The 14542-nt window shown below is 57.0% G+C and overlaps 1 long non-coding RNA gene across 1 annotated transcript; it reads left to right on the top strand.

Moving 5' to 3' along the window:
* The first annotated feature begins 2140 nt into the window (after positions 1-2140).
* Positions 2141-14277, top strand: LOC125963282 (uncharacterized). The gene is made up of 5 exons (XR_007475112.1): positions 2141-2515; positions 3937-4013; positions 5745-5872; positions 8221-8427; positions 11511-14277. It is a non-coding gene; the product is annotated as an uncharacterized LOC125963282 (long non-coding RNA).
* Positions 14278-14542: the final 265 nt, after the last annotated feature.

Here is a 14542-nt window from a genome sequence, read left to right as displayed (position 1 = left end):
CAGGCCTATACCCAGACTGCTCAGCCTTTTTCTCTGCCACGATGCGCATCGTATGGGCACAACCTGGTTTTGGCAAAACCAAAAGAAATGGGCAGAGAGGTAAAGCACTGGGTGGGTTTGTGATTGCCCATCTCCATCCATAACAACATACACCTCGCCTGTCTGCAACCTCTGAGGCACGGGTGGGGGGGGCGGTGTTCTCTCCGCCATTTTGAAGTGCTAGAAAGTGAGGGTGACACTGGGACAGTCTTGAACCTCTCACTGACTTTTTAAAATCTTTTGAAAGAAATAACCAACCCTTTAGTACTTTAATTACTAACCAATAGTTGGGATCACACGTCACAACCTCCTGTGACACACCAGGAGGCTGCCACATGGAGATTCAGTGGGCCTGGTATGGGAGGAGGCCCAGAGATGAGGAGAAGCAGGGTCCAGAGACATTTGAGTTAGAAGTATGGAGTGGCTGTGAGGGGACGCTGAGGGAGAAGTGGCAGCTGAATAAGCCTCCTGGTAGAGATGGAGAATCTGAGAAGACCAAGGCACTGAGCCACTGCAGTTCCATCCCACTTTAAATTAACAGAAAAAAATATAGGAGAATATCTAAGACCTCGAGAAAAGGAAGAATTCCTCAGACTAGACCCTCCGAGAAAAGTTCATCAAAAGATACCATAAGATAAAAAGACAAACTGGGAGGAGATGCTTGTAACACACAACTAGTCAGAATTTCTTTCTTTTTTTAAAAAATACTTATTTTTTTTTTGTTTTTTTTGCATTACGGGCCTCTCACTGTTGTGGCCTCTCCCATTGCGGAGCACAGGCTCCGGACGCGCAGGCTCAGCGGCCATTAAATGCTTATTGTTAAGACAAAAGCAAAAAGAAGGATTGAGGAGAGGGGGCAAAGTCATGAACAGGTGTTTGGCAGAAGAGGAAATAAAATGGTCCTCATTAGTAATCAGGGAAATGCACAAAAATCCATTCCACACCATCAGATTGGCACAAACTGTAGTCTTAAAATACCAGGCCTTGGTGAGGATGGGGAGCAATGGGAACTTTCACAGATTGCTGGGGGTTGGGGGGGGATAAATTAGCCTAACTCTGGAAAACACTATGGCTGTACCTAGTAAAGTGGAACGTGCCCATGCCCTGGGGCCCAGCAATTCTGCTCCCAGGTTTGTACCCCAGAGGAACTCTGAACGTGTGCCCCAGGACATGGGATGGCACTGATGGTAATAAGGAGACTGTGAAATTACCAATTACTGAACACTGGTGTATGCCAGGTGTGGTTTAAGTTCTTTGCATGAATTAACTCGTTTGCTCCTCTACACATTTATGAGTTTGGAGGCGCAGAGAGGTTGAGTAACTAGCATGAGGTCCCAGAGCTGTGAGAAGAGCAGTCGGTGGCTACGGAGTCCAGAATCTGCCCTAACCACGAGCGAGGCAAAGCACTCTGCTCAGTGTCTCATTTAACACTGCACCCATAGACCTGTGAGGCAGAGACTTCGTTCATTTTACAGATGAAGAAACTGAAGAGCAGAAATGTGCACGAGGTCACAAACGTAGTGAATGGCAGGGCTGGGAACGGACTCTAACGCAGCTGTCCAACTTCTCCCGCAGATGCCTCTTTTAAGTTAGGGCAGGGGTAACCCAACGCGGTTACGAGAGGGAAGCAGAGGACGCGGGGAGGGGAGTCTGATTATCCCACGTCTCGGCTCTGGCCCCACTCGACTCCCCAAGCCTCGCACAGCAGGGGGGGTCACCTGAGGGACGTGAGCATCCCCGGGACCAGCTTTCCCAGCCACGAGCCGCAGCTTCCCCCACCTCATTGGCCAGGGCTGGGCATGTGCCCTCCGCGCAGCCAATGGGGCGAGCGGGGGGTGGGGGGCGGCTGGGAAGGGCCTGGGGCCGCGCGGCGCTTGGAGGGTCGGTCCGGCGCCGGCAGCGTCTCTGCCCGCCTCCCTATGAAATGAAGTGCCGGTTACTGCCCGGAAAGGAGGGGGAGTTGGTGGCTTGGGACTTATGAAAGAGAAGGTTTGTAATCACCACCGGAAGGAAAGGGAGAAGGAACCGACCAGACCAGCAGGACTGGGAAGAGTGGGAGCCCCCGCTGCGCTTGGAGACAGTGAGTACCAACCCCGTCAGCAGCTGGCACACAGGGACACACAAGAAGGCAAAGGGGTGGTGGGGTGGCCTTCTGTGCCAGGGGAACAAACCGGAGCCGGGTCTGAGATAAGCCGGTGGAGGGCAATGCTCCGCCTACCCGGAGGGCCTTTGGGACAGGGTGGGCAGCCATCTGGTTTGGAGGCATTCCCTCGTAAGGGACCCAAATCGCTCAGGCCCATATGAGCAGACAGGAGGGGTATTTATTCTCCGACATCAGGGTATGTGGAGGAGCCCAAGGGCAATGGGACCTGGGGCTGGCCTCAGGAAGGGTCTGGAACCCAGAAGCGCTGCCCGTGGAAGGTATTCCTCCCCTCCTGAAGACCAGCTCAGCCTGACGCCTGAGCTACAGAGCAAGGTGAGATGACCATCCGAAAGGTCAACTTATGTCTTCTGCATGCATGAGACCCCCTGGGCTGAACCAAAATCTCTCCATCCCAATTTCAGTTTCTGGGAATCGTCAGCTCCATTTACTCTTACTGAAATACACCTTTTTCCCCAGAGAAAAACGGCGGTTGACAGCTCCCCAGTTTTATGTGTCCAGTTTTCAGCCCAGGAAAGATTACTCTTTTGTTCTAAGTCCAGTGACCCCAGGAAGGAGACCATTGGTTCAGTTGGGTTCAGCACCCAGTGCTGGACCAATCAGTTGAGAACTTGACAGCCCCCACAGTAGCCTGTATATGGCAGGGAGGGCAGAGGACATTTTGTGGAGGACGATGCTGGAGAAACAATCCCAAAGATGTTCTGTCCCATTGCCCTGCCAGAGTCCCCCTCTGCAAAACCCTGCTTCACTTAAGGCAGTAGATGGGGGGAGCGTTCAGTGACAGCATCGAGGATGGTTCTGGGGGGCATGTGGCCCAGCTAACAGAGCTCTGTAGGGGAAGGAAGCACAGAGGAGGGTGGGGAGGGAAGTTCAGAAAAAGAAAAATGGCCAGTTGACCTTGAGGGGGATGTCAGCCCTAAGCCGGCCTGGCCTGTGGCCATTAAAGATGGTCCTGCTCTCAAGCTCAGAATAGGCAGTGTGAAATGAGAAACCACCTTTCTGGGACAGGTTAGGGAACCAGGGGGCTTAGCTGCTGTTTTGCTGTGTGACCTAGGGCAAGTTACTGCCCTTCTCTGGGCAGTTTCCTGTCTGTGAAATGGAAACTGCAGAGTGATTTGAATGAAGCACAAGTAAATGAAAACTCACTTTGAAAAGCCTAAAGCCCAGTGCCTAAGGCCTTCACCAGTAAGACAGAGGGTCCCAGCCATCACTCTGCTGGCACTGGGGCAATGAGTGGGCCAACCAAGCCCCACGAGGACCCCAGCATCCCCACTTGGCCACTCCCTGCCCAGCTCTACTCTGAGCCACAGGGTCCCCCTGGGAAAGAGCCAGGTGGCCTCAACCACTGAGAGTCAGGAACCCTGTGCCAGCGTGAGCATTTCAGGCCCCGTGGCAGGTGGGGGACAAGGACAGCCTCTTACTGCAGCCACCTACAATAGGCCTGACAGAGACTTTGGCCTTGGGGCCTAAAGGCATAGCTACAGGGGCCTCCCCTCTCCCCAAGAGTCTTTTTCCCCACTTGGTTTCCTGAGGCCTATCGATCCAGGCCCTCTGTGCCAGGACTGCCCGGCTCCCTGGGGCTGGGCCAGGGGCTGACCTCAGTCTCTTGTGCTGCAGAGCGAGGCTGTGAATCTGTTCCCTCGTGGCTCTGGGCCTCAGTCTCCACGCCACCTTTCTTCCCCAGCCTGGGCACTGCCCCTGGCTGCTTCTCAGATGCTCCTTTCCTCTGGTTCCAGGGCTGTGGCTACGATCTGGAAGCAGATGAGGCAGAGGCTGACCCCCACAGAGGGCGCAGAGGCAGGGCAGGTACCAGGTATGCGGTAGCTCCCGCTCTGCCGGGGAAGGGTGGGCAGTTGAGGAATCCAGGAGAACCAGCAAAGGTCCAAGCTGGAGGGGCCCTTCGAGCCTCTGTTTCCCCCTCCAACTTGTGGATGGGGAGACGAAGGCAGAGAGAGAGACTGGGCCTGGGTCCCACAGGGAGGCAGGGGTCACTCTGCCTGTCCCTCTGGAGAATCCCCAAATGCTACCTTCAGTTGAGAGGCGGATGGAGGCTCCTGTCCTCCCGGCGCTGGAGCCCTTGACGCTCGGAGCTGCACCAGCTCCTGTTCCCTGTGGACACAGTTCCCAGCCTGAGGGTCCACTGACAGATCTGCCCCGCTTCCCTTGGGATCCCCAGAGAGCAGCTGAGGCAAAAGACAGGATCCCCCACCCCGTCCAGCTCCTCCACGCAGGGTCATAAAGATGAGGCCCTTGGTCAGAGTGAAATAGAATCCAAGCACTGACAGTATTCAAGCTCCTGGTCGTGGGCATTGTCTATCCCTGGTGGCTGCACATTATATCAGATTGTTTCCTGAACTTAATAAGAAGTGTAGACAATGTCTTGTTGGTGGAACAATGGATAGACTTTGTAACTGAAGCCCCATACACAGTTGGTCTTGGGCACATCTCTGTGGTTTTATGGCTTTAATACTGACTCACCCAAACTGGACCCCAGGTATCAGGAAGCTTAGGGGGACTGGAAACAGACACTGTGCTCCATGCACCGTCTCGTGTAATCCTCACATCGTCCTTTGAGGTAGGTACTGTCAGTACCCCCATTTTGCAGATGAGGAAACTGAGGCTTAGAGAAGGCACACCTGCTCATACTCACCTAGTTGGTTGGTGGAGAAGCTGACTCGAGCACAGGACTTTTCAGCTCTGAAGGCCACTCTCCTTCAATCTGTGACGCCAGGCCCAGGAACCCAGACATCCTGACTCTCTGTACCCCCAGAACCCACCTAGCCACGCTCCCTCCTGCTTCTTCCCCTAGATTCCCCTCTTCAGAGAAGAGAAGGCAGACAGGGCGATATGTCAGGCCCCAGGCCCATCACTATCCCCCGAGGGGATGAGAGGGCTCACTTAACAGCGCGTCCCCAAACGCCCCCTGCCACCTGCCCCAGATTCTCAGGGGCAGGGGAAGAGCTGTGGGGCCTGGTGAGCATCTCTGTGAGGGAGGGGGGTTTCTCCCCCAGAGCCCCTCAGATCCAGGTGCCCCTCCCCCCCCCCATGGTCCTCACTCTCCCACCAGCTCCTGCTCCAGCCTCAGCTTCTCAGCAAGGCTCTCTGCCACCTTGAGGGGGAGTGGGGAGAGGCAGTGAGCACATTCGAGGGCTTCAGCCCTGTCGGAAAGGGGGCAGTGAGGGCTTGGGAGGGACTTGACTAGGGAGTCGAAGAAGGGAAAGCCAGTGGCCACAGTGTGACCAGGAATGGGCAGGGGAGACTGTGGGTCCCTCGTTGGGCATGCAGGCCTGGCAGCGGCACAGAGGTGGGGGTGAGTTGAGCCCCTGGTTCTGGGCACCCTCCAGGGCCAGCTGCTGAGCCTCCAGCTCTGAGGCTTGAGCTTTCAGCACGTCCCAGGCTTTCTCGAGCTTAGGCCGCATCTGGGTCAGCTCGGAGCCCACCTCCTGCAGCGAAGTCTGCAGGAACTGGGGGTGGGGGGACGGTCGTTGACTCCTATCTCAATCTGGTGCTTCCCCAAGGACATCACCCCACTCCATTCTCACAGGGGCCTGCCTGGGACTACGTCTTGACCCAGAGAAGGGACAGCTGACTATCAGGTGCTGGGAGAAGCTGACGGAACAGCACTAGGGGGAAGGAGCAAGATGGCCTCTTTCTTCCCCTCCTAATTTTTAGGTGACTAAAAATTTCCCTGAGTCCAAAAATACTGATGGGTGAAACTCCCTCAGTGCTCCCTGTATGACTAATTCCTTCCAGCCTGAGAGCTTCCTGAGGGCAGGCCCCGGTCTCCAAATCCCCCTCTGTCTCCAGGTCCTCCCCTCTCTCCCTGCACTGGGTCCCTGTGCACCAGGCCGGGCCCACAGAGCCTTGACCGTGATGCACTTGCTTTGTGTTGACTGGTGAGCCCACCCTGCCAAGGAGCGAGTGCCTGGTCCCCACCCAGGGCCACCCCGAGACCATGCAAGAGCAGGGCAGCCTGGGGTCCAGCCTGCAGTGGGTCTAGGCTCAGCTCTTGGCCCTCGGGGGAGACATCCTGATCCCAATTCACTGGTTCCAACAAGCTTTCCCCTCCCCGCCTCCGGAGTTCACCCTACCTTCACCTCTCCAGGTGGCCTCGGCCTCAGTTTCCTGGTCACAAGGACCCAGCGTGGTCTTAGAGGGCCCGGTCCACACAGCTGCATCCTCTGCCTGGGAGGCCCTGTCCCCAGCCCTGAGGGAGGGCAGCCAGGACCAACCCAGGCCAGCTCTCACCTCCCAGTGGGGCTGCAGTGACTCTGCCCCTGCCTGCTCCCAAGCTTTCCCCTCTGCCCCTGGGGGGGCCCCCTGGACACTCCTTGGGTTTCTCTGCAGGCCTCGGCTCTGGCAGCACCTGGGGCAGGCCTTGCCCACATCCCATTCTGTATGTCATTAGCCCCACCAAGGACAGTGGGCCACTCCACTGGGACACAGGCCCTAAAGATCTGGAGAGTATGACCCAGGGACAGCAACCTAATGGGTAAACCAAATAGGGTCATAGTATCACTGAGGGTCAAGAACCCCTCCTGAGTCCTGCCGACACCAGTCCCAGTGCACAGATGGGAACCTGAGCCCAGAGTCAGCAGAGGGTTTGTCCAAGGCCACCTGGCCACAACCCCATCTCTGTGTTCTTGGAAACCCTGCTGCTTGGGAGGCCCAGGGAGGATTCCACAGTGGCCTCCCCTGCAGACTATGGGACTGGAGGCTGAGGGGAGTGGGCTTGACTGGTGCCCACTCAGTAAATGCCAGTCTGGTCCCCAGAGAGAAGCCAAGCTGGGCCCAGACCTCCACAGGGGGCTGGGGATGGGGTGGAGTCCACCTTGCATGCACAGACTCATAGCCTGCCTGGGGGCTCTGCCGGGGCCCACACCTATGGGAAGAGGGCGGGTGCCTAGGACTCAGGAACACCTGGGCGGCTGGCCTTCCTTCTCAGCCGGCTGGACTGTCCAGGTTCTCGTGTCCCTGTCCTGGCGTGTGGGCAGGCCCGGGCCACACTCATCCGAGGGCACCAACCCTTGCCCCTAGTAGCTCACGCTGCAGGTTCCAGTGCCAGCTGCACCCTGAGTCCTGCTCCTGCCCCCAGGCATCCAGCTCAGACTGGAGTGAGAGGCCCTTATCCATTTGTGGACAGAAGGGCTGCCTTAGCCCAAGAGGCCCCACACCCTGGACCTGAGCCCCCAGGTACTACAGGGGCCAGGACATGGAGTTTGGGACCCATTATACAGACAGGGAAGCTGAGGCCCCATGAGGGGAAGGGGCTAGTGCCTGTGACAGAGCCCGGGCTGCTTACTTTTTTCCACTAGGTCCCTGGTTTCAGGCTTGGGGAAAACTCTAGGGTCATCAGGAAGGGCTTCTGGGGGCCCTGACCCCAGGTGGGCCCCAACTCCCCCCACCCCAGGCAGCCCCTAGCTCCTCCCACCTTCCACCTCTGGATCCTGGCAGTCATCTGGTTGTTTTTTCCCTCCAGAGCCTGCGTCTTGCTCCTGTCACTGGCCAAAGCCAGGCAGTGAAGCACAGATTGCAGCCCCATCTGTGGGGAGCCCCACCCCCATCCTCTCATGCCCACAGACACCCACACACAGGCTCTTGAGTCTGGGCAGGGCCCCGCCTGCAGAGAGGAGCCCGATTTCCAGCCTGGACCCCAGTCCACCTCCCTCACCCGAGGTGCCTGGGGGCTCACTGAGCGGCCCCTCCCGTGGACACTCCAGCCCCTCTGCAGCTGTGCCAGGGTCCTGGGATTAAGGGAGGGGAAAAACAAGACAAAGAACAGCTGGGTCCCCAAGATCCCAAGTCAAACCCAACCCAGCCAACAAGAAGGTAGCAGGAAGCAAATTGGAGGGTGTTGTGGATTGAACTGTGTCCCCCACAAAAAAAGGTATGTTTGCATTCTAACCTCCCGTACCCCAGAATGGGACTTTATTTGGAGACAGGGTCTTTACAGAAGTAAATTTAAAATGAGCTCATGAGAGTGGGCCTTAATTCAGTATAACTGGTGTCTTTATAAATAGGGGAAACTTGAACACAGAAACATACACACAGGGAGAGTCCTTTGTGAATATGAAGGCAGAGACTGGGGTGATGCGAATGTCCAAGACTGTCAGCAACCACCAGAAGCTGGGGGAGAGGCGGGAACAGATGCTCTCTCACAGCCCTCAGAAGGAACCAACCCTGCCGACATCTTGATCTCGGACTCCAGCCTCCAGAACTTTGAGACAGTAAGTTTCTGTTGGTTAAACCCCCCATTTTGTGGTCCTTGGTTATAGCAGCCCTAGCAAACTAACACAGAGGGTGAATGAGATCAAACCCCCATGGCAGCTCTTTGGCCCCAAAGGGACCCTGATTCAGAAGGGAGACTTTTGCCTGAAAGCGGCCAGGCCTGCAGCAGCATGAAGTGTGTAACGATAGCAGCTAACATTTCATGACTACATGCCACGTGTCCAGCACAGCACTGAGCTTCTTACATGCTTGTCCAGTTTAACCCTCACAGCCAGCTGCTGGGGGAGGAAAGCTGTTACTGTTCTTGGTTTTTACAGATGAGGGCCAGAGAAATGGAGTAATCTGCCCAAGGGCACACAGCTAGTATAATGTGGAGTCAGTGGTCAGGCTCCAGAGCCCACAGTCTTAACCACTATTTTGGGGACAGTGAAGCCCACAGAATCCTGGGATTGAAGAGGAAGAAAGACTGAGGTAGAGACCCAGAGAGGGTCAGGGTGGAAGGAGCCTGAGGTGGGGGATGGGACTAGAGGTGCAGAGTGCTGGAGGCCCTGAGTGCCCCTCACGTCCCCTGCAGCCAGATGTTGATGCAGCATCAGACCCTATCCAGCTGCTGCCCCCTCTCCCTGCTGTGTTTGGCCCATTGGCTGCTCTACACAGGACCCCTGCCCACGATGTAGGGCCAACTTCTAGGTCACCTTCCCTGGACAAGCTCAGGGCCTGGGGCACCCATTCACTCACAGGTGAGTCCTAGTCCTGGGAGGAGCTCCCAGGGACTGGAAAGAGGGAGAGAGGGCAGGGCAGTCCCTGAGGGGCACGGAGCTGGGAGACCCTAGAGCTGGGGCTCACATCTGCACTGGTTACGGGCCAACTGCATGGTGTTTGCATAGGGCTCCCCTGGCACCACCTCCTGCCTTCCCGGAGCCTGAATCTGACCAGAGGGCCTGGCCCTTGGTCACTGAGTGCCCTACCTTCTCGCTGGCATGATCCACTGCACACCCCATAAAGAAAAGAGTCCCTCCAGGCCCCAGAGAGACAATCTCCGACCCTCAAGAGTCTGGGTTGAGAAACAGACAAAAAATGAGATTTTCTGTACAAATGTGCATTTGCAGACTGTTACTGCAAATTTGCTTCCTTGAGGAACTAATAGCCCTCTCAGCCCAGCTCTGGACCCCAGTTTGAGGTTCACCAGTTTAGACCAACTCCACCTTCTGTGAGGCCTGGGCCAGCTAAGCACTGCTGCTGAGACCCCTCTCCCTGTGCTTCCAGCCATAGCAACAGACCACCTCTGGTTGGGGTCCTGCTGCACAGCGTGGATCCCATCCAGGTCCTTACAGCTCTCCATCACTGTGGCTCTGAGCCATCTCCTCGGTGTCTATCTATTTCTCTGTGTCTCTGTGTGGGCACATCTGGGAGCATGTGCACATGTCTCTGGGTGGGTGTCTGATGTATATCTTGGTCTGTGTGTGTGTCCAACTGTCTGTCTGCCCGTGCACACAGGCATTTGGCCAGGAGACTAAGGGAGGGTGCTGGCCAGCAGAAGGCCTCCTCCAGGAGGAGCTAGAGGTGAAGTCGGGTGGACAGGGCCTGGGACCCCCGAGCCCTTGCTGTGGCCCCCACACTTCACAGCAATTCCTCACCTCCTCCACTTCTCATTTGGGTCAGGGACTATTCACAACACCCCCGCCTCCATGCCTCTCCTCTCTGGGCCTTTGCATGAGCTCTTCCCTCTTGTTGAAATGCCCTTTTTTCTTTTGTTCCTTGAAGATGCCTGTTCATCCCTCAGCGAAAATTTCGAGGCTCAGAAGCCCCCTCTCTGGGGAGGACTCTGCTATCTGCCGCCCCGCCCATAGCTTTTATAGTGCCTCTCCCCTCATTAGGCACATTAAATTATAATTGCCTGCTTGATTCTCCCCCCCCACCCCCAATACCAGAAGCATTTGGGGACAGGGAGTGGTCAGCTCCTACTTTGGTTCTACTGTGTACAGAAGAGGGCCAGACATGTAGCTGGTGGTTTGTAAATGCATGCTGAATGAATGAATGGAGAATGACGGAGCATGATGAGGAAGAGGCAGAAGGGAAAGAAGTGGAGGACAAAGCCGGGACATCCTGAGAAGGGGGAAGAGATTCATTGGCATGCAGGAGGAAGGACAGGGCGGTGGGGAAGAGAACGGGGAGGGAGAGGAAAGGGGTGGACAGAATGCACCAACCTGGGGAGGTCAGGCCTCATTCTGCTTCTGAAGTCTCTGTAGTTCTTCCTCTGAATTTCAGAGCAACTGCTACCTGGTGCCAGCATGCCTTCCAGTACTCAGCCACCTTCTCATGAAGCCTGGGATGTGATTCTTTCTCCTCCAGCTCTTTCCCGAGGGGCACTGGTACCTCGTGGACCTTGAATGTGCTACTAGAAATGGGGTGGTCTGGGCACAGCATGGACCTCAGATCACCCACACCTTTTTTCGTACATTTTCAATGATTCATTTCCAAGTTGCATGGGTGTCCTCACTATGTCCTGATGGCAGGGATGGGGACTGGGAGAGAGGACGCTCCTTCACGGCTCCCTGTACACATAAAACCCTCTGTCCTGAGCACTTCCACTCCCAAGCATCCTGACTTGAGCTCAGCAGCCAAGGTTATTGCACCTCCCCTGAGCCTGGCCCTGGGCCAGCAGGAGGGGCTCACCCATGTGTCAGGGAGACAGGACTTGTTGAAGCTGACATATTTCCCACATGCTCCCATAAATGAGCCAGAATGTGACAACCAGGAGTGTTGATACCTGGGGAAGGGAGTCTGGCCTTGGCCACATGATTTAGGGATTGGGGTTCTGGGCTCCTCTCCTTTACTGGCTGTGACAGAGGCTGGCCCACCTCCTGCCCACAGGCCATCTCACCCAGTGTGAGAAAGGGACCCCACCCCCCCAGCCCAGCTTGAGCACTGAGGGGTGGGCCCGAGCAGCCATTTACCAGGCCTCCTGGCCCAGGGCTGCCCTCAGTGCTGCTAGCAGCACCGACTTCTCCCCAAGCAGCCAGACACGCTCTGCCTCCAGGGCCTGCACGTGGCACTCCAACACCGTCTTCTCTCCTTGCAGCTGCCGCAGCTGCTCCAAGCAGGCCCCTAGCTGCTGGTGGCTCTGGCCCAGCTCTCCTGAGTCTCTTGTTCACCTGTGAAGACCCCGCTCCATCCTGAGTCATGGCTCAGCCTCCCCTGGCTGGGATCTGTCTGCTTGAGCTAGCCCGTGGGTCTTTACCCACGCAGCTCCCTCCTCCCGAGTTCCTGACCTCCGCATCCTCTGAGAGTCAAGTCTTCCAGGAGCCCTTCTCTGACCACCCCAGCCCACAGAGGCTTCTCAGAACTCCAGGCTTCAACTCTGGACCAAATGATTTGAGGCTGGACAGTCCCTGGCTTCCCACCAGCAGAGGGTGCTGTTTTGGTGGACAAGGATGTGAACTGTGCTCACTGGAGTTGGGCTGTGTGGGGGCCCTGCTCCAAGCTGTCCCTCCTGGTCGTTCTCTTTTCCATGGTGTCCTTAGGGCCACTCAACCTCAGAATCCCCCAAGGACAGGGCCCAGGTTCCCCTGCTTCTCTGCTCCCTGGCACAGGTGGGCATAGCCTGGCTCATTTGGTACCCTGGGTTCCCTGCAGGACTGACCATTTCCCTGTCTTGACCCACCTGGGTGAGCATCAGCAGCCGTTCCTGCAGGAAGGTTGTATCCTGAGCCTGTGCAGGGGTCTCAGCTACCGTCATCGAGAATCCATCTGGGCCCTGAAGTGCCTGGGCCATTGCCATCCCAACTCTGCTCCTGGCCTTGCAGGCCTGGCACCAGGATCTCCTGCAGGTACACTCAGTCTAGGGGGCTCCTCCTAATCTTCAGACCACACTGTTATGACCCTGAACAAGCTTTTCCCTAACCATCTGGACTGTTTTCCCATCTGAACCGTGAGAGGAGTCAGCTGGATGATCGCAGGGTCTTCCCAAATGTTTGGGAGAGGGGCGTCCCTCTTGGGCGGAACAGAAGCCCCTGCACTGGCCTCCTTCCCCAGCTACTGCTCCAAGAATGAAGACCTGGGAGTGAAGTGTAGGGAGGGCCGAATGCGCAGGAGGGCCAGTGTTCAGGGCCCTGTCATGCACCCACGTGGATGGGGGGCGCTGGTCATCCCTACCTCAGGGGGCCCCAGGCTGAGCTCTGGGCCAAGAGACTGTCGGCCCATCTGGTCCAAACACTGCTGGGCCTTCTCCACTTCTGTCTGCAGTAAGTAGCAGGATCATGGGGGCAGAAGGGACTGTCTGCCCGTCCTCTGCCACTCTGCCCCTCCCCCATCTCTAAGCACCCTCACTTGTCTTCTGCGTCCTGGTCTGGCCTCCTCCACTCCTTCTGTCTCTGGGAACCCCACAGCCTCTCCTGCTCCAGGCGGGCCACAGAGCATTTCACCTGCTGGGGGGAGGGCTGAAGGTAGCACAAGCCCCTGGAGAGGGCTGGCCCAGCCTCACGACACACATCCCCCACCCCCCGCAGGGCAGCGTCTGCAGCCCCTGATAAAGCAGGCTCACTCCACAAGGCCCTGCCTGCTCCACCAGCTGTGATAAGCCCAGCTGGGGGCCCAGCATGGACCTGGAGCTGCACAGCTATTATCACTACTGGCTCTAGATGTAAAACCCTCCACCTCCAGCTGGACACAAGACACATCACCTTCTCCAGCCCAGCTCCTGATGGCTTTGGAGCTCCAGCAAGAGTACAGGGGCTGGGGCTTCCCTGGTGGCGCAGTGGTTAAGAATCCTCCTGCCAATGCAGGGGACACAGGTTCGAGCCCTGGTCTGGGAAGATTCCACATGTCGTGGAGTAACTAAGCCCATGTGCCACAACTACTGAAGCCCGCGTGCCTAGAGCCCATGCTCTGCAGCAAGAGAAGCCACCACAGTGAGAAGTCGGCGCACTGCAACGAAGAGTAGCCCCTGCTCGGTGCAACTAGAGAAAGCCCGCCGGTGGCAACGAAGACCCAACACAGCCAAAAATAAATAAATATATTTTAAAAAAAATAAACAAAAAAAAAGAGTACAGGGGCTGCTGCTGTGGAATGCTGGAGAGTGGGCAGGCATGTCAACTGGGTTCCCGGGGTCCTCCCTGGCTGGTAGGGAGCAGTGGCTCTAGGAGGGTCAGCTGTGGGCTGAGACCACCAGGTCACATAAAGGCTTAGGTATCTAGGCCATCACAGGGTGGCACTGTCCACACTCTCACATGTGGCAGGGATGCTGGGTACCTCCCCTAGAAGCCTCAGTGTGTATAACCCTCCCTCCCTCTCTGGGGACTGAAGCTTCACCAGGGGTGATTGGGCTTCTGAGGAAACTCCTCTGTCCACTGAGCTGAAACCAGCCACCTCCTTCCCTCTTATTCTACCTGGGAGGGGAAGGGCAGAGGTTCCCTGGTCCTTCCTTTGCCTCTATCCACTGCTCCCAGCCACACCAGGCAATGCACTGCACACCTCCAGGGGGTGCCATTCACAGAGATGACACTTTCAACATGGTAGCCCTGTTGGGGACTCACGGGGAGAGGACCAGAGCCTCACTTTCTGCTTCGGAGCCAGCAGCTCACACTGGGTCCTGCCGAGTCCCAGCCTGCGTCCCTGCTTCTGCAGCACCTGTGCTTGCGCAGACAGGGCCTCCAGGGCTGCCCGCAGGCAGCCAGCCAGCTCAGCCCGCTGCTACCTGCTCTCTGCCAACCACACCCGCAGGTTCTTCTCTGACCACTCCCAGCTTCCCTCAGGGGCCCCGTCAGAGCACCTGCCAGGAAAAGGGCAGTCAGGCTTCGGCCCAGGCCCCAGGGACTGCCATGCCCAGCTTCCCCACACTCACCTGCATCCTTCAGTGGGGCTCAGTGGGTGAGCACAGTCCAGTAGCTAGGGGTTATGGGAGTGCCGGGAACAGCAGGCATCAGGCCCGTGGGGCTCTGACTCAGTGGGTCCTGACAGGATAGAGGGGAGACCCTGGAGCTGGGGCACACCTGCCCTCCCAGAGCACCAGCCTCTGAGGCCTCGCCTCAGATATGGAAACAGGCCCTGGGGCTGAGTGGGCACTTAAACCCTTCAACCCCAAACTTTCGCCCAGGATTCTCCCTGGTGATTCGG

Source organism: Orcinus orca, chromosome 2 (genome assembly GCF_937001465.1).
Source record: "Orcinus orca chromosome 2, mOrcOrc1.1, whole genome shotgun sequence".
Classification (NCBI taxonomy): domain Eukaryota; kingdom Metazoa; phylum Chordata; class Mammalia; order Artiodactyla; family Delphinidae; genus Orcinus; species Orcinus orca.
This window is presented reverse-complemented; position numbering and strand designations above follow the sequence as displayed.